Raw genomic sequence first — 24,175 nt, forward strand, 5'->3', positions numbered from 1 at the left:
ACATTCTTATGAGTGAGCACGAACTCATCTGCCAAAACAGCGACTTGCGATAAAGTAGTTACTTTTTGCTCATTCAAATACACAACAATGCGTTCAGGCAAACAGTTCTTAAATTCCTCTAAGAGCATTAACTCACGCAATGAGTTAAAGTCACTCACTTTACTGGCTACAACCCATTTATCAAAGAGAGTGCCCTTCTCTCTAGCAAATTCAACAAATGTCTGGTCTGACACTTTACGATGATTTCTGAAGCGTTGTCTATAAGCCTCAGGAACCAATTCATAAGCCCGTAAGATAGCAGCTTTCACAGTATTGTAATTCAAACTTTCTTCTAAAGAAAGTGTAGAACAAACTTCCTGAGCTTTGCCCACTAATCTACACTGCAAAAGCAGTGACCAAACCTCCTTAGGCCAACGAAGTGATGTGGCAATTCGCTCGAATGCACCAAAGTACGAATCAACTTCCGTCTCCCTAAACAGAGGAACTAAAGCAATGTGCTTACTTACATCAAAGGTGGTAGAGAGTGGATCTTGCAAAGGAGACACGCTAGAGGCCTCGGAGTGGGTTGGCTGCACAGCAGGAGCATTCTTTCGTGCTTCTAGCTCAAGCTGTCGGAGCTTAACCTCTTTCTCCGCCTCAATCTCCATCTTACGAATTGCAAGGCGCAATTCAAATTCTGCCTGGCGCACTTGGGCTTTTTCCTGCGCCTCCATGTGCAAGCGGGCCAAATGAACTTTCAGGCGAGTGTCGCTTTTTGACCCGGCGGAGACCGGAGAGAACGGTTCAAAGGGAGGCAAGGTGGCCTTGACCTCAGCCTCCACTAAGTCTTCAGCCACCCCCTGCACCTCGTCCTGTTCTTCCACCACCATAGCAGGTTTAGCACCAGCCCCAGGAGAACCGGCGTACCTGCTCGTTAATGCAATGACCTCTAACTCTACCAACCTATCCATCACAGCTCTCTTGACGTCCCTTTTAAGAACTTGCGTCGAAACCTGAATCTGGAAGTAATCAGCAATTTGGAGCAATTCGTCCTTCCTACACTTATCCAGCTGCTCAAAGGAAGGTTCCTCCACAAACTTTCGCAAATCAAAAGTAGCCATAACTACAGTACCTTGCCAAAACACAATCCACAAATCAAAATCCTGTACCAACACCAAAATTCTGCAACACAAAAAAAAATCCTTAGGACGGGAATTTGATATCCCGGACGAGCCCCCAATAATGTTACAACCCCAAGTGTCTAGGGGGAAAGGGGTGTAACATTTAGGATAAGTCTTTTGGAAGCAGATGGGTTTTGGTGAGGGACTAGGAAGCGTGATAAGGGTAAGGAACTAGAGTGGTGCCAAAGAAAAGAAAATAACAAACAAAATGGAGCTGGCTAGGACAGTGAGGGAAAGCTAATCTGACTACAAAAGAAAACCAGAAACACACGGTCTTCTGCGTCTTCAACACCCTAGTTAACCTGCACTGACTACCCAAAACCATACAAGACAAATGGCACTCACCCGTACTAAACTAGTGTACTAATACAAAATTAACTAAGTGTGTAAGTGTACCCAACAACCTAAACTAACCTTATATACAAAAGTTCACACAAAAACACAAGTGAACCAGGAATACAAATAAGGAAAAACAAGAGTTATCAACAGGACAGGGTACAAAAGAACACATAAGTTGAACATGTAACACTTGGGCAAGGTAAAGACAAATCAAGGATGAACACACAAACAAACGAAAGTACAAAGAAACTAACGTAAAACCAACAAAACAACAAAGCCGAAGCTATACGAAAATACACAAACACAAAGCAAAACAAACCAACAAACGAAGCCAAAGCAATAACAAGAAGCGAAGCGAAGCGAAGCGAAGCGAAAACCAAAACCGAACGGGACCGAAGTCAAACGAAAGGCCTTTTCTTTCTGAAAGCCTCCATGTTATATAGTGAATAAAATGTGTTCTGATTGGCTGAAGGCTAATTAATGATGACATCATATTGAAACAGTGGTGTGATGGTTGGCCAATGGGGAAGGGAGAACAATCAAGGGTCAGCAGTGTGGACATAACAGAAAAACACACAGAACACACACTGGGACGTAACAGTGCCGGCGGGGGGCCCTACCCTGAGGTCTGTGCGGGTCCCAATGCCCCAGCATAGTGACGGAGACGCTGTGTTGTAAAAGGGTGCCGTCCTTTGGATGAGATGTAAAACCGAGGTCACAGCGCTCTGTGGTCATTAAAAATGACCACCAAAACCTTTGACAAAAGCTCTTGGTAATTGATGGTCTTCAATAATGCTCCTCCTTTAGGTACATTTTAAATCAGCTGAAAAATGCTGTGAAATGGGGGGGCACTTCAGGCCAGTGTAGGATTTGGGTTACAAGAACTATAAAACTGCACGAGAAAGCCCGTACACTGAATTACACGGCTTTCAATTCAAAGGAGGGCAAAAGAAATTCCCTGAGTTCGATTTTTTGCAGCACAGAGAGGATTGCTGTCGTGAGGCTGGTTAGCTCAGTTGGTTAGAGCTAATAACACCAAGGTTGTGGGTTCGAGTCCCGTACGGGCCAGGTCCTTTTCTCCTCTCTTACAAAAGCTGTTAGGTTCCTTTCCGTGGTGAGATGGGTTGTCATGCAACGCTGCTACATAGTGCCGACAGACAATTAAATGACAAAAATGAAGAGAGTTAAAGCAGCTGGAAAGATTTTCTTACAACTTTTGAGCTGACACAGTTTTGGAAAATGTTTTCTTCACGCTGCACTGTACCACATAGGCAGCCAAGAGTCTCCAAAACAAAACAGAATTGACAGTCATATAATGTCCATTAACCCCGGTTTTAAACACAGCATCATGTCTGCCATCATAAGAATATGAGTCCAATATTTTAGAATATAGTCAGAATGTCTTCTAACCTTACCTGTGGTGTCTTTAATCCCTATTGCTCAATGCATGATGTACGTACTGCATACATGTGTCTTGAGAATGAGGAATGGGCCCCTGAGACATTTACCTGTTTCACAAATGATCGTATTTTACTAGAGATTCTGTTTGGGATTCAGATGTGCATTCGGACAGCAATTCCTTTCAAGAAATGATACGTTCTGGATGAGGTCAAAGGTGCTGGAACACTGTATTTAGGATGTATTTGCAGTGATTGTGTCTCCTGCTTCAACGCAGTGATATATAGATGTGCTCCTGTAATTTATTGGTACATGCCCAGGGCAGTAAGTTGTCTGAGGATTTATTTCCAGACGGCATAGAGCAGTGAAGCAGTGAAGTAGTGCAACACACTGGATCATTATATTATTAGAATCTATTCTACTTAAATTATTACATTATACACAACTTGAGCTCTCAGCACCGTACTGAGCCCAGGTGTTTTTCTAAAGCTGTCAGGTGCAGTTCATTTACATGAAGGAAATCTCTTACTGGGTACGATTACAATGCAGTAAGTAGCACAGACTACTTAGGGAGTAGGCTGATGTGTTTAAAAACAACCAGCGCCAGGCAGGAGTCGAACCTCCAAACTCCTAATCCATAGTCAGACACATTATCCATTGCACCACTGGCCCTCGTGTGACACTGCAGGGCTGTAACCCAGTGAGCTTAGCACTGCAACTAGTAAAATATTACCCCCGGTCCATTCTTTTCCAAAAGTGAGAAACACCTGTTTTCTACATTTTGTCTGTTTTAAAACCATATCTCTTTAAACCAAACCAAGAGTTTGTCTTTTGCACTGATATTCTGATTCATTTCGATTTCAAAGAAAAAAAAAACATTACCTTCCAAAGCATCATAAAATTGTCCCTTCCTCCAGACTCTACTTCTCTCTTGTAGTAGTACAGCAGACCTTTCCAGGTGAGAAGATCACAGAGTCCGAAATGAGCTTCCTCCATCAAGCAAAGTACCTGAACTTGACTCTGTCATCATAAAAGCTCCCCTGTAATAAAGAAATTAAATCCGAAATCAAGAGGGCAGTTGCCTACTGAAGTTCAAGAAGTCATAAATTTTAACCTAGCAACATATTAAAGGCTGCATCTATACAATTACGATTCTAGAAATGCTCACCAGATTACGTTTTAAGAAAGAACTGCGCCTCAGGTTCCGCCGAGATCTTAACTCGGATGGCAGGATTCAGAGTCTGGAGTGTGGAATGATGGCGCACGGAGGGTCCACATACTGTGGATCCCTCAGTGATCTTCCGCGTGTTCAAACCGCCAGCGTGTGACTCCCCTATCCCCCTGACCTCATTGCTCTGCTCTCGCCTCTGTGCAGCTGAGCCCGACTCATGGTAAAGTGGAAAAAAATATGCCCTCAACGTGAGATTTACTCTGGAGTGAGGATAGTTGTTACATTCTTATCGTTGAAACGGATGTATGTGATGTGGCGACTAGGTTCTTCTCCATTAGCAGGCTTAAGGTTAAAGAAAAAAACATTGCTGACTTCTTTTTTTTTTGCCAGCCGCGAGCGCTGATTAGCGAGGTTTGTATTTCATGTTTTGCAAGTTGCATCCATTTTAAGAAAAACAAGTCGTTCAAGACAGGAAATGAATACTTGCATTTAATTAAGTCTAGACGTATGCGGTTGTCTATAATGACCAGTTCTGTTCGAGAACACAGAACAAAAAAAGGCACCGCTGGGATTCGGACCCAGGATTTTCTGTTTACTAGACAGGCGCTTTAACCAACTGAGCCACGGCGCCCCGGGAGTGCTGTCCTTTTGCAGCCACTTGGACACACCACTCAGACACATCTGCATTCGGTGTGTGCTCCGCCTGCTCGCTCAGCAAGTTGCCACCTTTACATACAATAGCAACATCGACACCAAGAGAAAGGATGACAAATGGCTTTTATCTGGAACTTTTCATGTCCAAGGAGCTCAATGTGCTTTCTGTGTACAACAGGGCCACTGAACTCCACACTGGCCACTGAACCACAGCAGTGGCTTGCTGGCTTGACATCTCCCAAGGAAAATGTTGAAATCGCATGTGGAACAGGAAAATGACCCTCGAGTATGAGGGAAAAAAAAGAAAAAGATCAACTGGAGTGCGCCAACCCATGTCAGGACAGCCCAGTTTCCTAGACGAGGTGGCCGAGTGGTTACTGTATGCTGAGTCTAAAGACAGTTTCACCCGTTTTCTGATTGCTCGGTTCTGTACCAGTGCAGACATGTCAAACAGTGAATGGTTGTACCTCTATTGTATCCGTGCTCAATGAATGAAAAAGGTAACAAACGAATATATGTCTAGTTATACGAAAAACGAGTGGTTTATCGACTCATCTTCATTTGCAGATTTAGAGGCAGCTTCGATATTCGTTTTACAGACGGGGTTTTTTTTTTAATATGGGTCACACACATGCCACAGCAACAAAACATCTCTAGAGATGAGGCTATAGATCACCTTTCCATCCTGCAGGTTTTCCTCCCAAAGCCTACGGCACCAACGGCGACCCCTGCTGGCCGGGAGAGCAAAAGCTTACAGCACCTGGTATTCCCAGGCAGTCTCCCATCCAAGTACTAACCAGGCCCGACGCTGCTTAGCTTCCGAGATCAGACGAGATCGGGCGTGTTCAGGGTGGTGTGGCCGTAAGCGAACGCCTCGGCGCCTGACTCGCTACTTGAAGCTGTGTGTGGCGGGGGTTCCGTGCCCCCCGAGCGGGACTGAAGGATCGTTCGTGTGCAACTCTTTGGAAAGGAGCTGCTTTCCAAATCGCATTGCGTGCCTGGATGTTGGCGAATGCGCTCCCTTGTGTTGGCTCGTCCCGCACTGGAGGAGGACAAACAATCTGCACGGAGGAGCACCAGGCAAGTCTTCACCAGACAAAAACCTCCAGTGCACAGCACTCTGGAAACATTTCGGGGCTTTCGCGTGTTTATTTCAGCACTTAAAAAGCGCACCGGTCCAACACGTCGGCCGGGCGCGCGGCGCCTCCGCCCTCTTGTGGCCTTGCGGCGTCAGAGCAAGAGGCTCCTTCTCGCTGCCCTTCCGCTGTATTGCAGGGCCCCGAGAGGGAACCCGGAGCGCGCACTTTGTGGGGGGCGGGGGACCGCGTTCGCGCTCTGCCCCCGGTCTCTTGCGCGAGTACTAAATCTCATGGACAGGGGGGCCTCGTCATTGATTGTTACAGGTGAGACGGGGATTAGGAGGAGACCCCGACTGATGGGTAAAGGGGAGCACTAACACCAGAGGGACACCCCCGGCGTCTCTTTTTGAGAGACGCCCTGGGGTTTCCTAATGGCCAAGGAGGGTCGGGACCTCGGTTTGACGCCTCCCCCGAAGGACGGCGCCTGTTTGTGCAGCAGAGTGTCGCCATCAGGAGGCTGGGGCGTAAGAGAGCCACACAGCCCGCAGGGTGAGCGCTCCCTACTGGTCCCAGTCACACCTCTTGCAGGAGCAGCAGCAACCGGAGCTTTTCCGGGGTGGACTCTCCCATCCGGGTGCCGGCCAGGCTCACACCTGCTGGGCTGCCCCGGGGGTGAGCCCAGTCGAGAGTCGCAGGGCCAGATCTAGTCACCGGGGAGAAACGATACAAGTGAAGGATTGCTCGGCTCTCGGCACTTGAAAAGACCGACAAATGTCTCGTTCCCGCCGGAGCTGAATGTACCCGCATGTGTGGTGTCGTCTTCTTCCCCCGCCCCGCTGTGTTTGCTGTATTGTCTCTGAAGCCGGCCCCCCCGAGACGAGACGGGCTGTTCCTGTGCCCCAATTAACACTTTACAGGTGCCATTCCCCGGCATTGTGGCCATTGTCGGTGCTCACACGCGGTAAGAGAAGGCGGAGGAGAGCGGGGCATGCCCAGGGGTAGACATTCAAGGAGGGGGCAGTGCGAGGTGAGGTGAGGTGCGACACGCCGGAGCCCCGACGCAGCTAATGCGGAGCACTTGTTGGACTGGCATCGAAAGGACGTGTGCGCACGGAGCGAGCCTTCCCTGCGGCGGAGCGCGGGAACTTTCTCCCCCCCTCCCGCTGCAGGAGTTGTGTGCACTGCAGCGGTGCCAAGAGAAAAGCACAGAAGGCAGCAGGCTCTGGAGAGCAGGTAAGAGACGGAGCCTTGTGGGCAGGCGAGCAGGCCCGTTTTTTGGAAATTGCTGAAAAGGTTTGTTCGGTGTGTGGCAGGCGCACGTCGCGAGCTTGCGTGGCGATCTGCCGGTCTGGAGTTATGCAAATGAGGCCGAATTGCATCCCGGGACATGCTGCGAATGCGCAACGGCGACTGCAGATGTGTAGGAAACGGCGCGCTCGTTTTCTCGTTTTGCCCACACTTTTGAGTGTTAGTGTGGCGTGTGAGTGTGCGAAAGAGTGGGCCCAGCAGGAGGCGGTGGCGTGCGGGGCGAGGAGGTGGCCTAGGATGCGCGATTTGTGCTGTGGGTGCGGGCCGCTTGCAGGGGCCTGTTTAACTCATACTTACCTGGCAGGGGAGATACCTTGATCAAGAAGGAGGTTCACCCAGGGCGAGGCTCGGCCATTGTACTCCGGCTGTGCTGACCCCTGCGAATTCCCTAAATGTGGGAATCTTGACTGCATAATTTCTGGTAGTGGGGGACTGCGTTCGCGCTCTCCCCTGATGTGCTTGGTCCAAAATCAGATACGGGAGGGTTAGGACACCACGAGCTGCGTGGCTGCGGAAGGATCCCGGTTCGACAGGAGTGGACGCCGCTGCTGGTTCTCGCTGGCTTTTAGTTAGGGGTCCGGAGAAGCATCTCAAGCTAGTTCCACTACTCTTTCCGGACGTTCATTCCCTTTTCAAAGTCAGTCGTTTTGCTGTAGTCTGCGTTCTTTAGGCTGATTATCGAGGTTAGCCTTTATTTGGTCATGGGGGGCCTCGGTACTGTATGCTGAGTCTAAAGACAGTTTCACCCGTTTTCTGATTGCTCGGTTCTGTACCAGTGCAGACATGTCAAACAGTGAATGGCTGTACCTCTATTGTATCCGTGCTCAATGAATGAAATCGGTAACAAATGAATATATGTCTAGTTATACGAAAAACGAGTGGTTTATCGACTCATCTTCATTTGCAGATTTAGAGGCAGCTTCGATATTCGTTTTACAGACGGGGTTTTTTTTTGAATATGGGTCACACACATGCCACAGCAACAAAACATCTCTAGAGATGAGGCTATAGATCACCTTTCCATCCTGCAGGTTTTCCTCCCAAAGCCTACGGCACCAACGGCGACCCCTGCTGGCCGGGAGAGCAAAAGCTTACAGCACCTGGTATTCCCAGGCAGTCTCCAATCCAAGTACTAACCAGGCCCGACGCTACTTAGCTTCCGAGATCAGACGAGATCGGGCGTGTTCAGGGTGGTGTGGCCGTAAGCGAAAGCCCCGGCGCCTGACTCGCTACTTGAAGCTGTGTGTGGCGGGGGTTCCGTGCCCCCCGAGCGGGACTGAAGGATCGTTCGTGTGCAACTCTTTGGAAAGGAGCTGCTTTCCAAATCGCATTGCGTGCCTGGATGTTGGCGAATGCGCTCCCTTGTGTTGGCTCGTCCCGCACTGGAGGAGGACAAACAATCTGCACGGAGGAGCACCAGGCAAGTCTTCACCAGACAAAAACCTCCAGTGCACAGCACTCTGGAAACATTTCGGGGCTTTCGCGTGTTTATTTCAGCACTTAAAAAGCACACCGGTCCAACACGTCGGCCGGGCGCGCGGCGCCTCCGCCCTCTTGTGGCCTTGCGGCGTCAGAGCAAGAGGCTCCTTCTCCCTGCCCTTCCGCTGTGTTGCAGGGCCCCGAGAGGGAACCCGGAGCGCGCACTTTGTGGGGGGCGGGGGACCGCGTTCGCGCTCTGCCCCCGGTCTCTTGCGCGAGTACTAAATCTCACGGACAGGGGGGCCTCGTCATTGATTGTTACAGGTGAGACGGGGATTAGGAGGAGACCCCGACTGATGGGTAAAGGGGAGCACTAACACCAGAGGGACACCCCCGGCGTCTCTTTTTGAGAGACGCCCTGGGGTTTCCTAATGGCCAAGGAGGGTCGGGACCTCGGTTTGACGCCTCCCCCGAAGGACGGCGCCTGTTTGTGCAGCAGAGTGTCGCCATCAGGAGGCTGGGGCGTAAGAGAGCCACACAGCCCGCAGGGTGAGCGCTCCCTACTGGTCCCAGTCACACCTCTTGCAGGAGCAGCAGCAACCGGAGCTTTTCCGGGGTGGAATCTCCCATCCGGGTGCCGGCCAGGCTCACACCTCCTTGGCTGCCCCGGGGGTGAAGGATCGTTCGTGTGCAACTCTTTGGAAAGGAGCTGCTTTCCAAATCGCATTGCGTGCCTGGATGTTGGCGAATGCGCTCCCTTGTGTTGGCTCGTCCCGCACTGGAGGAGGACAAACAATCTGCACGGAGGAGCACCAGGCAAGTCTTCACCAGACAAAAACCTCCAGTGCACAGCACTCTGGAAACATTTCGGGGCTTTCGCGTGTTTATTTCAGCACTTAAAAAGCACACCGGTCCAACACGTCGGCCGGGCGCGCGGCGCCTCCGCCCTCTTGTGGCCTTGCGGCGTCAGAGCAAGAGGCTCCTTCTCGCTGCCCTTCCGCTGTGTTGCAGGGCCCCGAGAGGGAACCCGGAGCGCGCACTTTGTGGGGGGCGGGGGACCGCGTTCGCGCTCTGCCCCCGGTCTCTTGCGCGAGTACTAAATCTCACGGACAGGGGGGCCTCGTCATTGATTGTTACAGGTGAGACGGGGATTAGGAGGAGACCCCGACTGATGGGTAAAGGGGAGCACTAACACCAGAGGGACACCCCCGGCGTCTCTTTTTGAGAGACGCCCTGGGGTTTCCTAATGGCCAAGGAGGGTCGGGACCTCGGTTTGACGCCTCCCCCGAAGGACGGCGCCTGTTTGTGCAGCAGAGTGTCGCCATCAGGAGGCTGGGGCGTAAGAGAGCCACACAGCCCGCAGGGTGAGCGCTCCCTACTGGTCCCAGTCACACCTCTTGCAGGAGCAGCAGCAACCGGAGCTTTTCCGGGGTGGAATCTCCCATCCGGGTGCCGGCCAGGCTCACACCTGCTGGGCTGCCCCGGGGGTGAGCCCAGTCGAGAGTCGCAGGGCCAGATCTAGTCACCGGGGAGAAACGATACAAGTGAAGGATTGCTCGGCTCTCGGCACTTGAAAAGACCGACAAATGTCTCGTTCCCGCCGGAGCTGAATGTACCCGCATGTGTGGTGTCGTCTTCTTCCCCCGCCCCGCTGTGTTTGCTGTATTGTCTCTGAAGCCGGCCCCCCCGAGACGAGACGGGCTGTTCCTGTGCCCCAATTAACACTTTACAGGTGCCATTCCCCGGCATTGTGGCCATTGTCGGTGCTCACACGCGGTAAGATAAGGCGGAGGAGAGCGGGGCATGCCCAGGGGCAGACATTCAAGGAGGGGGCAGTGCGAGGTGAGGTGAGGTGCGACACGCCGGAGCCCCGACGCAGCTAATGCGGAGCACTTGTTGGACTGGCATCGAAAGGACGTGTGCGCACGGAGCGAGCCTTCCCTGCGGCGGGGCGCGGGAACTTTCTCCCCCCCTCCCGCTGCAGGAGTTGTGTGCACTGCAGCGGTGCCAAGAGAAAAGCACAGAAGGCAGCAGGCTCTGGAGAGCAGGTAAGAGACGGAGCCTAGTGGGCAGGCGAGCAGGCCCGTTTTTTGGAAATTGCTGAAAAGGTTTGTTCGGTGTGTGGCAGGCGCACGTCGCGAGCTTGCGTGGCGATCTGCCGGTCTGGAGTTATGCAAATGAGGCCGAATTGCATCCCGGGACATGCTGCGAATGCGCAACGGCGACTGCAGATGTGTAGGAAACGGCGCGCTCGTTTTCTCGTTTTGCCCACACTTTTGAGTGTTAGTGTGGCGTGTGAGTGTGTGAAAGAGTGGGCCCAGCAGGAGGCGGTGGCGTGCGGAGCAAGGAGGTGGCGTAGGCTGCGCGATTTGTGCTGTGGGTGCGGGCCGCTTGCAGGGGCCTGTTTAACTCATACTTACCTGGCAGGGGAGATACCTTGATCAAGAAGGAGGTTCACCCAGGGCGAGGCTCGGCCATTGCACTCCGGCTGTGCTGACCCCTGCGAATTCCCCAAATGTGGGAATCTCGACTGCATAATTTCTGGTAGTGGGGGACTGCGTTCGCGCTCTCCCCTGATGTGCTTGGTCCAAAATCAGATACGGGAGGGTTAGGACACCACGAGCTGCGTGGCTGCGGAAGGATCCCGGTTCGACAGGAGTGGACGCCGCTGCTGGTTCTCGCTGGCTTTTAGTTAGGGGTCCGGAGAAGCATCTCAAGCTAGTTCCACTACTCTTTCCGGACGTTCATTCCCTTTTCAAAGTCAGTCGTTTTGCTGTAGTCTGCGTTCTTTAGGCTGATTATCGAGGTTAGCCTTTATTTGGTCATGGGGGGCCTCGGTACTGTATGCTGAGTCTAAAGACAGTTTCACCCGTTTTCTGATTGCTCGGTTCTGTACCAGTGCAGACATGTCAAACAGTGAATGGCTGTACCTCTATTGTATCCGTGCTCAATGAATGAAATCGGTAACAAATGAATATATGTCTAGTTATACGAAAAACGAGTGGTTTATCGACTCATCTTCATTTGCAGATTTAGAGGCAGCTTCGATATTCGTTTTACAGACGGGTTTTTTTTTTGAATATGGGTCACACACATGCCACAGCAACAAAACATCTCTAGAGATGAGGCTATAGATCACCTTTCCATCCTGCAGGTTTTCCTCCCAAAGCCTACGGCACCAACGGCGACCCCTGCTGGCCGGGAGAGCAAAAGCTTACAGCACCTGGTATTCCCAGGCAGTCTCCCATCCAAGTACTAACCAGGCCCGACGCTGCTTAGCTTCCGAGATCAGACGAGATCGGGCGTGTTCAGGGTGGTGTGGCCATAAGCGAAAGCCCCGCCGCCTGACTCGCTACTTGAAGCTGTGTGTGGCGGGGGTTCCGTGCCCCCCGAGCGGGACTGAAGGATCGTTCGTGTGCAACTCTTTGGAAAGGAGCTGCTTTCCAAATCGCATTGCGTGCCTGGATGTTGGCGAATGCGCTCCCTTGTGTTGGCTCGTCCCGCACTGGAGGAGGACAAACAATCTGCACGGAGGAGCACCAGGCAAGTCTTCACCAGACAAAAACCTCCAGTGCACAGCACTCTGGAAACATTTCGGGGCTTTCGCGTGTTTATTTCAGCACGTAAATTGCACCGGTCCAACACGTCGGCCGGGCGCGCGGCGCCTCCGCCCTCTTGTGGCCTTGCGGCGTCAGAGCAAGAGGCTCCTTCTCGCTGCCCTTCCGCTGTGTTGCAGGGCCCCGAGAGGGAACCTGGAGCGCGCACTTTGTGGGGGGCGGGGGACCGCGTTCGCGCTCTGCCCCCGGTCTCTTGCGCGAGTACTAAATCTCACGGACAGGGGGGCCAAGTCATTGATTGTTACAGGTGAGACGGGGATTAGGAGGAGACCCCGACTGATGGGTAAAGGGGAGCACTAACACCAGAGGGACACCCCCGGCGTCTCTTTTTGAGAGACGCCCTGGGGTTTCCTAATGGCCAAGGAGGGTCGGGACCTCGGTTTGACGCCTCCCCCGAAGGACGGCGCCTGTTTGTGCAGCAGAGTGTCGCCATCAGGAGGCTGGGGCGTAAGAGAGCCACACAGCCCGCAGGGTGAGCGCTCCCTACTGGTCCCAGTCACACCTCTTGCAGGAGCAGCAGCAACCGGAGCTTTTCCGGGGTGGAATCTCCCATCCGGGTGCCGGCCAGGCTCACACCTGCTGGGCTGCCCCGGGGGTGAGCCCAGTCGAGAGTCGCAGGGCCAGATCTAGTCACCGGGGAGAAACGATACAAGTGAAGGATTGCTCGGCTCTCGGCACTTGAAAAGACCGACAAATGTCTCGTTCCCGCCGGAGCTGAATGTACCCGCATGTGTGGTGTCGTCTTCTTCCCCCGCCCCGCTGTGTTTGCTGTATTGTCTCTGAAGCCGGCCCCCCCGAGACGAGACGGGCTGTTCCTGTGCCCCAATTAACACTTTACAGGTGCCATTCCCCGGCATTGTGGCCATTGTCGGTGCTCACACGCGATAAGATAAGGCGGAGGAGAGCGGGGCATGCCCAGCGGCAGACATTCAAGGAGGGGGCAGTGCGAGGTGAGGTGAGGTGCGACACGCCGGAGCCCCGACGCAGCTAATGCGGAGCACTTGTTGGACTGGCATCGAAAGGACGTGTGCGCACGGAGCGAGCCTTCCCTGCGGCGGAGCGCGGGAACTTTCTCCCCCCCTCCCGCTGCAGGAGTTGTGTGCACTGCAGCGGTGCCGAGAGAAAAGCACAGAAGGCAGCAGGCTCTGGAGAACAGGTAAGAGACGGAGCCTTGTGGGCAGGCGAGCAGGCCCGTTTTTTGGAAATTGCTGAAAAGGTTTGTTCGGTGTGTGGCAGGCGCACGTCGCGAGCTTGCGTGGCGATCTGCCGGTCTGGAGTTATGCAAATGAGGCCGAATTGCATCCCGGGACATGCTGCGAATGCGCAACGGCGACTGCAGATGTGTAGGAAACGGCGCGCTCGTTTTCTCGTTTTGCCCACACTTTTGAGTGTTAGTGTGGCGTGTGAGTGTGTGAAAGAGTGGGCCCAGCAGGAGGCGGTGGCGTGCGGGGCGAGGAGGTGGCCTAGGCTGCGCGATTTGTGCTGTGGGTGCGGGCCGCTTGCAGGGGCCTGTTTAACTCATACTTACCTGGCAGGGGAGATACCTTGATCAGCCTGTAGGTGGAGTAGTTGGATTGTTTTTCTTTTGTTGGAAGCAGTGTTCGATTTGCGGTTTTTGAAATGGCAACCTTTGGATCCCGTAAGAATGCTGTACGTTTTGAGCTCTTGGATGACCTCTTCATGGATCGTATGCAGTTCAGCAGAAAAGTGTTACAGAAGGAACTTGGCTTTGAACCTAGGCACTTGGATTTCATCTTCGCTCTCCCAGGTCAGAAAGCATTTGAGGTTGTATTTGCTACCTATCCTCTGTTTGAACAATGCGTGGATGTGTTTGAGGCAAAAAGAGGCAAAGTTCCTGCACTTGAGAAGATCAACTTGCAGCCTCTGACACAGAGAGAGAGGAAAACGGTGCATGTTGTTATGTTCTCGGAACTGGCAAAGACAGAGGACATTCACACCTGGCTTAACCAGTACTGCACCGTCCACCATGGAACTGAGGTTAGAGATGTTGATGGTATAAAAACAGGAGCAAGGAAATTCGAGGTTCGCTTGCTACCGGACAGCGTAAATGGAGGCTTAAGGCACCTGCCCTCTACAATCCGGCTGGGCGCCTGCAATGGCTATGTGTTTTATGTGGGACAACCAAAGGTGTGTCGGCGCTGTGGTGCTGTGGGACACCTGGCATCGTCCTGCACTGTGAAATGCTGCAAGACCTGTGGCAAACAGGGACATTTAGCCTCTGACTGTTCAATGCTGCCAAAGTGCAATTTATGTGGCTCGGAAGGACACGTTTTTAAGAACTGCCCTCACGCCTACGCCAATAAACTCAAAATGAGAAAGGATGAGGCAGTGCTTGTTTCAGCCAAACCGGCCCGAAAATCCAAAGCAAACAACAAGTCAAACAAAGAACCCTTGTTGGACAAAGACTCTCAGCCTCCAGCCAGGATCAGTCCTGCTGTGGCTCCGGGGCTGGTGGAAGAGAAATCCACTACGCCCCCACAACCGCAGACTGCACCAGACAAGCACGAGGGTTTGAAAACCCCCGAGAACAGCGAGGACCCCTCCCCCACTCCTGCTCCTCAGAACGAGGGCCAGTGTGGGGCCCCCCGGTGGAGCGGGTCCAGCGAGGATACCCAGGATTCAGCGGAGCTGCTTTTCTCAGACTCTGCAAGTGCTACAGATGCCCTCCTCTCCTCCATCCAGTCCATCACGGAGGATCTGCAGCAGCTGGTGGGTGAGGGGGAAGAGGAGACTGGTGCATCGGCTGCACCCCTTTCCCCTCAGTGCTCCCAGGAGCTGGACTTGAGGAAAAGAAAAAATGACTCTGTTTTCTCCCCGAGCGAGGAGGAAGGAGAGCATGGCGATGGGGACAGCTGGAACCTCTCCACCCCTCCCTCTACCCCCTTCCTTGAAATGGACTCTGTGAACGCTTTTACTGCTGCCACCCTGATGAAGGCTCATTCAGAGGATGGCTGGCAGGAAATTGGTAAGAAGAAAAAGAAAAAGAAAAAGGTAACAGGTGAGACCGAAGAGAAATGTGTTTTGTAAAGACTGGTTCCACTTTCTTATGTAATATGGCTCTTAACATAATTTCTCTTAACACAAGAGGTATCAATGACAGAGTTAAATGCCAGTCTGTCTTTGATTACCTCCAGCAGAGAGAGGGAGATGTGTTGATGTTGCAGGAGTGTGCTTTAGCCTATCAAGAGAGGTATAAAAGTTTTGAAGATAGGTGGGATAAAGGGCCTTCTGTTTGGTCAGGGGACAATAACAACAGAGCCTCTGGCGTGGCCATTCTTTTCAAAGGATGGGCATTCAAATTGAAAAGTATTCAGAGGGTCATAGATGGCAGGTTGCTGTGTGTGGATGTGGAATGGGGGACCGTTAACCTGCGGCTAATCAATGTGTATTGCCCTACTGACGTAGGAGGAAGGGTGGAGCTACTCAAGGCACTCTCCCCCCTATTGTTATGCAGCACAGACGTGATAGTGGGAGGGGATTTTAATTGTATCTTAGAGCACACAGACAGGCAGTCTAGCTCGCCGATAAAATTGGATTCCAGCTCACTGGCCCTGCAAAACTTAGTTCAAGACTTTAAACTCTCAGACACATATAGATGTATATATCCCACAACAGCAGGATATACATGGTCAGGGAGGAATAGCAGCTCCAGAATTGACTATTGCTTTGTCTCAGAGAGAGTGAAAGTTGTTGGGGTCACTCTTCAGCCTGTCTTCTTCTCAGATCATCAGGCTTTAGGGTGTAGAGTGGAACTCCAGGGCGGGACTGTCTTTGGCCCAGGCCTCTGGAAACTCAACACAAAGCTGCTAGAGAACGAGGGGGTAGTATCCCGCTACAAGGAGAAACTATCACAGTGGCTGTCCTTGCAGTGTCTGTACGGGTCAGTAGGAGAGTGGTGGGAGGAGGTGAAGGTGAGGACAAAGGCCTTTTTCATGGCTGAGGGAAGGAAGGCTGCTGCCAGACGGAGAGGAGTGCTAGCCAGGAAACAGAGGCAGCTGCAGCGTCTCTACACGATGCTGCACAGTGGCTTCGATGTGCTCGAGGATATCGCCCTTTTAAAAAAGGACATCCGGAGCATAGCCGAAGAAAGTAGTCGAGGAGTGCTGTTAAGAAGCAGAGTGCAGTTCTTGGAAGAAAATGAGAAGTGTACTCGCTTCTTTTTCAGGAAAGTGGTAGGCTCCAAGACTGTCATGGAAAGTGTAGTTGATGAGGAGGGACGAGAGAGAACAGAGCCGAGTGCTATCCTCTCCTGCACCGAGGCCTTCTACTCAAGACTGTACAGCTCTACAGAGGTAAAGGATGAAGATATTCATTTTTTTACCTCAAAGCTAGAAAACATTTTGAGTGAAGAAGATAGGGAAGTACTTGAGAGGGATTTGACAGTAGAAGAGCTGAGACAGGCTATGGAGAGCTTACAGAAGGGGAAAACTCCGGGTGCTGACGGGCTCCCTAAAGAATTTTATTGCACCTTTTGGGATCTGCTTCAGGATCCGCTACTGCTCCTATTCGAGGAAAGCTACAAGACAGAATTGCTGCCTGACTCCTTAAGAGAAGGCACTATCTCTCTCTTGTTTAAGAAAGGAGCAAAAAATGACATAAAGAACTGGAGACCCCTCAGCCTGTTAGGCGTGGACACTAAGATCCTGTCCAAAGCCCTTTTCCTGCGCCTACAAAATGTAGTGGCCTCACTGGTAGGGAAAGAACAGACTTGTGGGATAGCAGGACGCCTGATGAGCGACAACCTGGCCTTGTTGAGGGATGTCTGTCTGTACTCTGAGGATCGCTCCCTCCCTCTGTGCATTTTAGGTGTAGACCTAGAAAAGGCCTTTGACCGCCTAAACCGGCAGTACTTAACATCGGTACTTGAGCACATGAAGTTTGGCCCCATCATGAGAAAGTGGATTAACCTGCTGTACACAGGTAGCAACAGCAGAGTCATGGTTAATGGCAATAGATCACGCACCTTTGAAGTCTGTTCAGGGGTGAGGCAGGGCTGCCCATTATCCCCCTTGTTATTCGTTTTGGCTATGGAGCCCTTAGCCTGTGCCTTGCGCCAGGATCAGGCCATTAATGGGATACCAGTGCCTGGAAGTGGGGGAGGAGAGGTAAAGACGTCTCTATACATGGATGACGTCACCCTGCTCCTCTCTGACAATGCCTCAATTAGCAGAGCTCTGCAGTGCTGTGATCGGTTCTCTTTGGCTTCCTCCGCAAAAATTAACACATCTAAGAGTGAGATTTTTTATCAGAACTGGAGGGAGCCAAAAGAAGGACATGATCTCAGGCTGCAAGAGAAGAGAATTAAGGTCCTGGGGGTGTATTTTGGAGAAGAGATGGGAACAGTAAATTGGCAGAACAAATTGCCAATCTTAAACAAAAAACTGATGCAATGGAAGGACCGAGACCTCACCATGACAGGGAAGGTGCTGGTCATCAAAGCCGAGCTCTTGCCTGTCTTGAATTTTCTGGCTTCTACCTTCCCAATCCCACACCGTGTTGCGGCGGTGCTGAGGAGATTGATGTTTCAATTTCTATGGGGTGGGAAGCAGGAAAGACTCAGAAGGGAAATAATGTACAGGCCGCTACCCTCAGGGGGGAAGTCTGTCCCAGATATTGCTACGAAGCTGCTGTGCATTTTCCTGGCCTCTGTGCTGAGAGGCTTTGCAACAGCACCTGCAGCGCGTACCTGGACTTATTTTTCCAGGCTCTGGGTAGGTAGGGAGGTGTTCAGAGTGTGGGGTGTCAGACCCAAGCTGGACGTCCCACTCTCTGACACATGCCCTGCAATTTATGGGACAGTTAAAAGTTTTCTAAGATCTCACCCAATTGGCCATATTCCCCTCCGAGATGTCAGCGTCCAAAAACTGGAAGATTTCGTAGCACCCCAGAACAATAGGCAGACCCCTGTGGGCATTTTAACATCAGCCCAAACAAGGAAGGTGTGGAAACACACATCCTCTAAATTTCTGTGCAACATTCACAGAGATTTAGCCTGGAGTGTCGTCCACCAGTGCTTACCGGTACGAACTTTCTTGTACCGTAGGGGCCTCACCCCCAGCCCTCGCTGCGTTAGGGTGGGCTGCGGCGAGGAGGAGACTGTGACCCATCTCCTGTGGTCCTGCTTTTTTGCTAAGGCCTTCTGGGCACAGTTTGAAGATTGGTTGCAGGCTCTCTCGCCCCAATTTACCCTGACCGCTGCTTTCATCATATACGGCATCTCTCCTGTCAAACTTCCCCCTGACGTGTTTGACAGGATCTGGGCCGTGGTGAACAGTGGGAAAGACGCCCTGTGGAGAGTGAGGAACATGGGGCTGTTCAAAGGCATCGAGGTCCCAGTCAAGGCAGCAGGTAGCCTGGCCCTGTTCATCACCCGAGAGAACTATTACCTCAGAGATCTGTGGAGAGAAGGGAGGGAGGAAGCAGAAAATCTGTGGGAAATAGAGGGCATTGGACAGTATCTCAAGAAACTGTGAAAAACATTATCATGTTTAAGTAAAGAATGTGATTTGCACCAGAAAAAAAGAAAATTGTTGCTATGTAACTGTTACCGTGTCAAAATGTAATGAGATGTGATCATATATACTGTTTTAAGTATGTATATTAATGTAAAGCTTTCTGATTTGTGATTTCCTGTATTTTTTTGTGAAAAGAAAATAAAGTTCTTAAAAATCGAAATCGGTTCCATGAGGAACATGGGGCTGTTCAAAGGCATCGAGGTCCCAGTCAAGGCAGCAGGTAGCCTGGCCCTGTTCATCACCCGAGAGAACTATTACCTCAGAGATCTGTGGAGAGAAGGGAGGGAGGAAGCAGAAAATCTGTGGGAAATAGAGAGCATAGGTCAACATCTCAAGAAACTGTGAAAAACATTATCATGTTTAAATAAAGAATGTGATTTGCACCAGAAAAAAATAAAATTGTTGCTATGTAACTGTTACCGTGTCAAAATGTAATGAGATGTGATCATATATACTGTTTTAAGTATGTATATTAATGTAAAGCTTTCTGATTTGTGATTTCCTGTATTTTTTTGTGAAAAGAAAATAAAGTTCTTAAAAATCGAAATCGGTTCACCCAGGGCGAGGCTCGGCCATTGCACTCCGGCTGTGCTGACCCCTGCGAATTCCCCAAATGTGGGAATCTCGACTGCATAATTTCTGGTAGTGGGGGACTGCGTTCGCGCTTTCCCCTGATGTGCTTGGTCCAAAATCAGATACAGGAAGGTTAGGACACCACGAGCTGCATGGCTGCGGAAGGATCCCGGTTCGACAGGAGTGGACGCCGCTGCTGGTTCTCGCTGGCTTTTAGTTAGGGGTCCGGAGAAGCATCTCAAGCTAGTTCCACTACTCCTTCCGGACGTTCATTCCCTTTTCAAAGTCAGTCGTTTTGCTGTAGTCTGCGTTCTTTAGGCTGATTATCGAGGTTAGCCTTTATTTGGTCATGGGGGGCCTCGGTACTGTATGCTGAGTCTAAAGACAGTTTCACCCGTTTTCTGATTGCTCGGTTCTGTACCAGTGCAGACATGTCAAACAGTGAATGGCTGTACCTCTATTGTATCCGTGCTCAATGAATGAAATCGGTAACAAATGAATATATGTCTAGTTATACGAAAAACGAGTGGTTTATCGACTCATCTTCATTTGCAGATTTAGAGGCAGCTTCGATATTCGTTTTACAGACGGGGTTTTTTTTTGAATATGGGTCACACACATGCCACAGCAACAAAACATCTCTAGAGATGAGGCTATAGATCACCTTTCCATCCTGCAGGTTTTCCTCCCAAAGCCTACGGCACCAACGGCGACCCCTGCTGGCCGGGAGAGCAAAAGCTTACAGCACCTGGTATTCCCAGGCAGTCTCCCATCCAAGTACTAACCAGGCCCGACGCTGCTTAGCTTCCGAGATCAGACGAGATCGGGCGTGTTCAGGGTGGTGTGGCCGTAAGCGAAAGCCCCGGCGCCTGACTCGCTACTTGAAGCTGTGTGTGGCGGGGGTTCCGTGCCCCCCGAGCGGGACTGAAGGATCGTTCGTGTGCAACTCTTTGGAAAGGAGCTGCTTTCCAAATCGCATTGCGTGCCTGGATGTTGGCGAATGCGCTCCCTTGTGTTGGCTCGTCCCGCACTGGAGGAGGACAAACAATCTGCACGGAGGAGCACCAGGCAAGTCTTCACCAGACAAAAACCTCCAGTGCACAGCACTCTGGAAACATTTCGGGGCTTTCGCGTGTTTATTTCAGCACGTAAATTGCACCGGTCCAACACGTCGGCCGGGCGCGCGGCGCCTCCGCCCTCTTGTGGCCTTGCGGCGTCAGAGCAAGAGGCTCCTTCTCGCTGCCCTTCCGCTGTGTTGCAGGGCCCCGAGAGGGAACCTGGAGCGCGCACTTTGTGGGGGGCGGGGGACCGCGTTCGCGCTCTGCCCCCGGTCTCTTGCGCGAGTACTAAATCTCACGGACAGGGGGGCCAAGTCATTGATTGTTACAGGTGAGACGGGGATTAGGAGGAGACCCCGACTGATGGGTAAAGGGGAGCACTAACACCAGAGGGACACCCCCGGCGTCTCTTTTTGAGAGACGCCCTGGGGTTTCCTAATGGCCAAGGAGGGTCGGGACCTCGGTTTGACGCCTCCCCCGAAGGACGGCGCCTGTTTGTGCAGCAGAGTGTCGCCATCAGGAGGCTGGGGCGTAAGAGAGCCACACAGCCCGCAGGGTGAGCGCTCCCTACTGGTCCCAGTCACACCTCTTGCAGGAGCAGCAGCAACCGGAGCTTTTCCGGGGTGGAATCTCCCATCCGGGTGCCGGCCAGGCTCACACCTGCTGGGCTGCCCCGGGGGTGAGCCCAGTCGAGAGTCGCAGGGCCAGATCTAGTCACCGGGGAGAAACGATACAAGTGAAGGATTGCTCGGCTCTCGGCACTTGAAAAGACCGACAAATGTCTCGTTCCCGCCGGAGCTGAATGTACCCGCATGTGTGGTGTCGTCTTCTTCCCCCGCCCCGCTGTGTTTGCTGTATTGTCTCTGAAGCCGGCCCCCCCGAGACGAGACGGGCTGTTCCTGTGCCCCAATTAACACTTTACAGGTGCCATTCCCCGGCATTGTGGCCATTGTCGGTGCTCACACGCGATAAGATAAGGCGGAGGAGAGCGGGGCATGCCCAGCGGCAGACATTCAAGGAGGGGGCAGTGCGAGGTGAGGTGAGGTGCGACACGCCGGAGCCCCGACGCAGCTAATGCGGAGCACTTGTTGGACTGGCATCGAAAGGACGTGTGCGCACGGAGCGAGCCTTCCCTGCGGCGGAGCGCGGGAACTTTCTCCCCCCCTCCCGCTGCAGGAGTTGTGTGCACTGCAGCGGTGCCGAGAGAAAAGCACAGAAGGCAGCAGGCTCTGGAGAACAGGTAAGAGACGGAGCCTTGTGGGCAGGCGAGCAGGCCCGTTTTTTGGAAATTGCTGAAAAGGTTTGTTCGGTGTGTGGCAGGCGCACGTCGCGAGCTTGCGTGGCGATCTGCCGGTCTGGAGTTATGCAAATGAGGCCGAATTGCATCCCGGGACATGCTGCGAATGCGCAACGGCGACTGCAGATGTGTAGGAAACGGCGCGCTCGTTTTCTCGTTTTGCCCACACTTTTGAGTGTTAGTGTGGCGTGTGAGTGTGTGAAAGAGTGGGCCCAGCAGGAGGCGGTGGCGTGCGGGGCGAGGAGGTGGCCTAGGCTGCGCGATTTGTGCTGTGGGTGCGGGCCGCTTGCAGGGGCCTGTTTAACTCATACTTACCTGGCAGGGGAGATACCTTGATCAAGAAGGAGGTTCACCCAGGGCGAGGCTCGGCCATTGCACTCCGGCTGTGCTGACCCCTGCGAATTCCCCAAATGTGGGAATCTCGACTGCATAATTTCTGGTAGTGGGGGACTGCGTTCGCGCTTTCCCCTGATGTGCTTGGTCCAAAATCAGATACAGGAAGGTTAGGACACCACGAGCTGCATGGCTGCGGAAGGATCCCGGTTCGACAGGAGTGGACGCCGCTGCTGGTTCTCGCTGGCTTTTAGTTAGGGGTCCGGAGAAGCATCTCAAGCTAGTTCCACTACTCCTTCCGGACGTTCATTCCCTTTTCAAAGTCAGTCGTTTTGCTGTAGTCTGCGTTCTTTAGGCTGATTATCGAGGTTAGCCTTTATTTGGTCATGGGGGGCCTCGGTACTGTATGCTGAGTCTAAAGACAGTTTCACCCGTTTTCTGATTGCTCGGTTCTGTACCAGTGCAGACATGTCAAACAGTGAATGGCTGTACCTCTATTGTATCCGTGCTCAATGAATGAAATCGGTAACAAATGAATATATGTCTAGTTATACGAAAAACGAGTGGTTTATCGACTCATCTTCATTTGCAGATTTAGAGGCAGCTTCGATATTCGTTTTACAGACGGGGTTTTTTTTTGAATATGGGTCACACACATGCCACAGCAACAAAACATCTCTAGAGATGAGGCTATAGATCACCTTTCCATCCTGCAGGTTTTCCTCCCAAAGCCTACGGCACCAACGGCGACCCCTGCTGGCCGGGAGAGCAAAAGCTTACAGCACCTGGTATTCCCAGGCAGTCTCCCATCCAAGTACTAACCAGGCCCGACGCTGCTTAGCTTCCGAGATCAGACGAGATCGGGCGTGTTCAGGGTGGTGTGGCCGTAAGCGAAAGCCCCGGCGCCTGACTCGCTACTTGAAGCTGTGTGTGGCGGGGGTTCCGTGCCCCCCGAGCGGGACTGAAGGATCGTTCGTGTGCAACTCTTTGGAAAGGAGCTGCTTTCCAAATCGCATTGCGTGCCTGGATGTTGGCGAATGCGCTCCCTTGTGTTGGCTCGTCCCGCACTGGAGGAGGACAAACAATCTGCACGGAGGAGCACCAGGCAAGTCTTCACCAGACAAAAACCTCCAGTGCACAGCACTCTGGAAACATTTCGGGGCTTTCGCGTGTTTATTTCAGCACGTAAATTGCACCGGTCCAACACGTCGGCCGGGCGCGCGGCGCCTCCGCCCTCTTGTGGCCTTGCGGCGTCAGAGCAAGAGGCTCCTTCTCGCTGCCCTTCCGCTGTGTTGCAGGGCCCCGAGAGGGAACCTGGAGCGCGCACTTTGTGGGGGGCGGGGGACCGCGTTCGCGCTCTGCCCCCGGTCTCTTGCGCGAGTACTAAATCTCACGGACAGGGGGGCCAAGTCATTGATTGTTACAGGTGAGACGGGGATTAGGAGGAGACCCCGACTGATGGGTAAAGGGGAGCACTAACACCAGAGGGACACCCCCGGCGTCTCTTTTTGAGAGACGCCCTGGGGTTTCCTAATGGCCAAGGAGGGTCGGGACCTCGGTTTGACGCCTCCCCCGAAGGACGGCGCCTGTTTGTGCAGCAGAGTGTCGCCATCAGGAGGCTGGGGCGTAAGAGAGCCACACAGCCCGCAGGGTGAGCGCTCCCTACTGGTCCCAGTCACACCTCTTGCAGGAGCAGCAGCAACCGGAGCTTTTCCGGGGTGGAATCTCCCATCCGGGTGCCGGCCAGGCTCACACCTGCTGGGCTGCCCCGGGGGTGAGCCCAGTCGAGAGTCGCAGGGCCAGATCTAGTCACCGGGGAGAAACGATACAAGTGAAGGATTGCTCGGCTCTCGGCACTTGAAAAGACCGACAAATGTCTCGTTCCCGCCGGAGCTGAATGTACCCGCATGTGTGGTGTCGTCTTCTTCCCCCGCCCCGCTGTGTTTGCTGTATTGTCTCTGAAGCCGGCCCCCCCGAGACGAGACGGGCTGTTCCTGTGCCCCAATTAACACTTTACAGGTGCCATTCCCCGGCATTGTGGCCATTGTCGGTGCTCACACGCGATAAGATAAGGCGGAGGAGAGCGGGGCATGCCCAGCGGCAGACATTCAAGGAGGGGGCAGTGCGAGGTGAGGTGAGGTGCGACACGCCGGAGCCCCGACGCAGCTAATGCGGAGCACTTGTTGGACTGGCATCGAAAGGACGTGTGCGCACGGAGCGAGCCTTCCCTGCG

The 24,175-nt window shown here is 52.7% G+C and overlaps 9 non-coding genes across 9 annotated transcripts; 4 read left to right on the forward strand and 5 right to left on the reverse strand.

The window, feature by feature from the left end:
• Nucleotides 1-5,470: 5,470 nt before the first annotated feature.
• On the reverse strand, nucleotides 5,471-5,589 carry LOC138235840 (5S ribosomal RNA). Its single transcript, XR_011188375.1, has one exon. It is a non-coding gene; the product is annotated as a 5S ribosomal RNA (ribosomal RNA).
• A 1,809-nt stretch (nucleotides 5,590-7,398) lies between these two features.
• On the forward strand, nucleotides 7,399-7,562 carry LOC138235827 (U1 spliceosomal RNA). Its single transcript, XR_011188366.1, has one exon. It is a non-coding gene; the product is annotated as a U1 spliceosomal RNA (small nuclear RNA).
• Nucleotides 7,563-8,197: 635 nt separating this feature from the next.
• Nucleotides 8,198-8,316, reverse strand: LOC138235814 (5S ribosomal RNA). The gene has a single exon (XR_011188355.1). It is a non-coding gene; the product is annotated as a 5S ribosomal RNA (ribosomal RNA).
• Nucleotides 8,317-10,940: 2,624 nt separating this feature from the next.
• LOC138235822 (U1 spliceosomal RNA) lies at nucleotides 10,941-11,104 on the forward strand. Its single transcript, XR_011188361.1, has one exon. It is a non-coding gene; the product is annotated as a U1 spliceosomal RNA (small nuclear RNA).
• Nucleotides 11,105-11,739: 635 nt separating this feature from the next.
• Nucleotides 11,740-11,858, reverse strand: LOC138235811 (5S ribosomal RNA). The gene has a single exon (XR_011188352.1). It is a non-coding gene; the product is annotated as a 5S ribosomal RNA (ribosomal RNA).
• Nucleotides 11,859-19,185: 7,327 nt separating this feature from the next.
• Nucleotides 19,186-19,355, forward strand: LOC138235830 (U1 spliceosomal RNA). Its single transcript, XR_011188369.1, has one exon. It is a non-coding gene; the product is annotated as a U1 spliceosomal RNA (small nuclear RNA).
• Nucleotides 19,356-19,990: 635 nt separating this feature from the next.
• Nucleotides 19,991-20,109, reverse strand: LOC138235851 (5S ribosomal RNA). Its single transcript, XR_011188386.1, has one exon. It is a non-coding gene; the product is annotated as a 5S ribosomal RNA (ribosomal RNA).
• A 1,807-nt stretch (nucleotides 20,110-21,916) lies between these two features.
• Nucleotides 21,917-22,080, forward strand: LOC138235821 (U1 spliceosomal RNA). The gene has a single exon (XR_011188360.1). It is a non-coding gene; the product is annotated as a U1 spliceosomal RNA (small nuclear RNA).
• A 635-nt stretch (nucleotides 22,081-22,715) lies between these two features.
• LOC138235779 (5S ribosomal RNA) lies at nucleotides 22,716-22,834 on the reverse strand. Its single transcript, XR_011188321.1, has one exon. It is a non-coding gene; the product is annotated as a 5S ribosomal RNA (ribosomal RNA).
• Nucleotides 22,835-24,175: the final 1,341 nt, after the last annotated feature.

Source organism: Lepisosteus oculatus, unplaced genomic scaffold (assembly GCF_040954835.1).
Source record: "Lepisosteus oculatus isolate fLepOcu1 unplaced genomic scaffold, fLepOcu1.hap2 HAP2_SCAFFOLD_83, whole genome shotgun sequence".
NCBI lineage: Eukaryota > Metazoa > Chordata > Actinopteri > Semionotiformes > Lepisosteidae > Lepisosteus > Lepisosteus oculatus.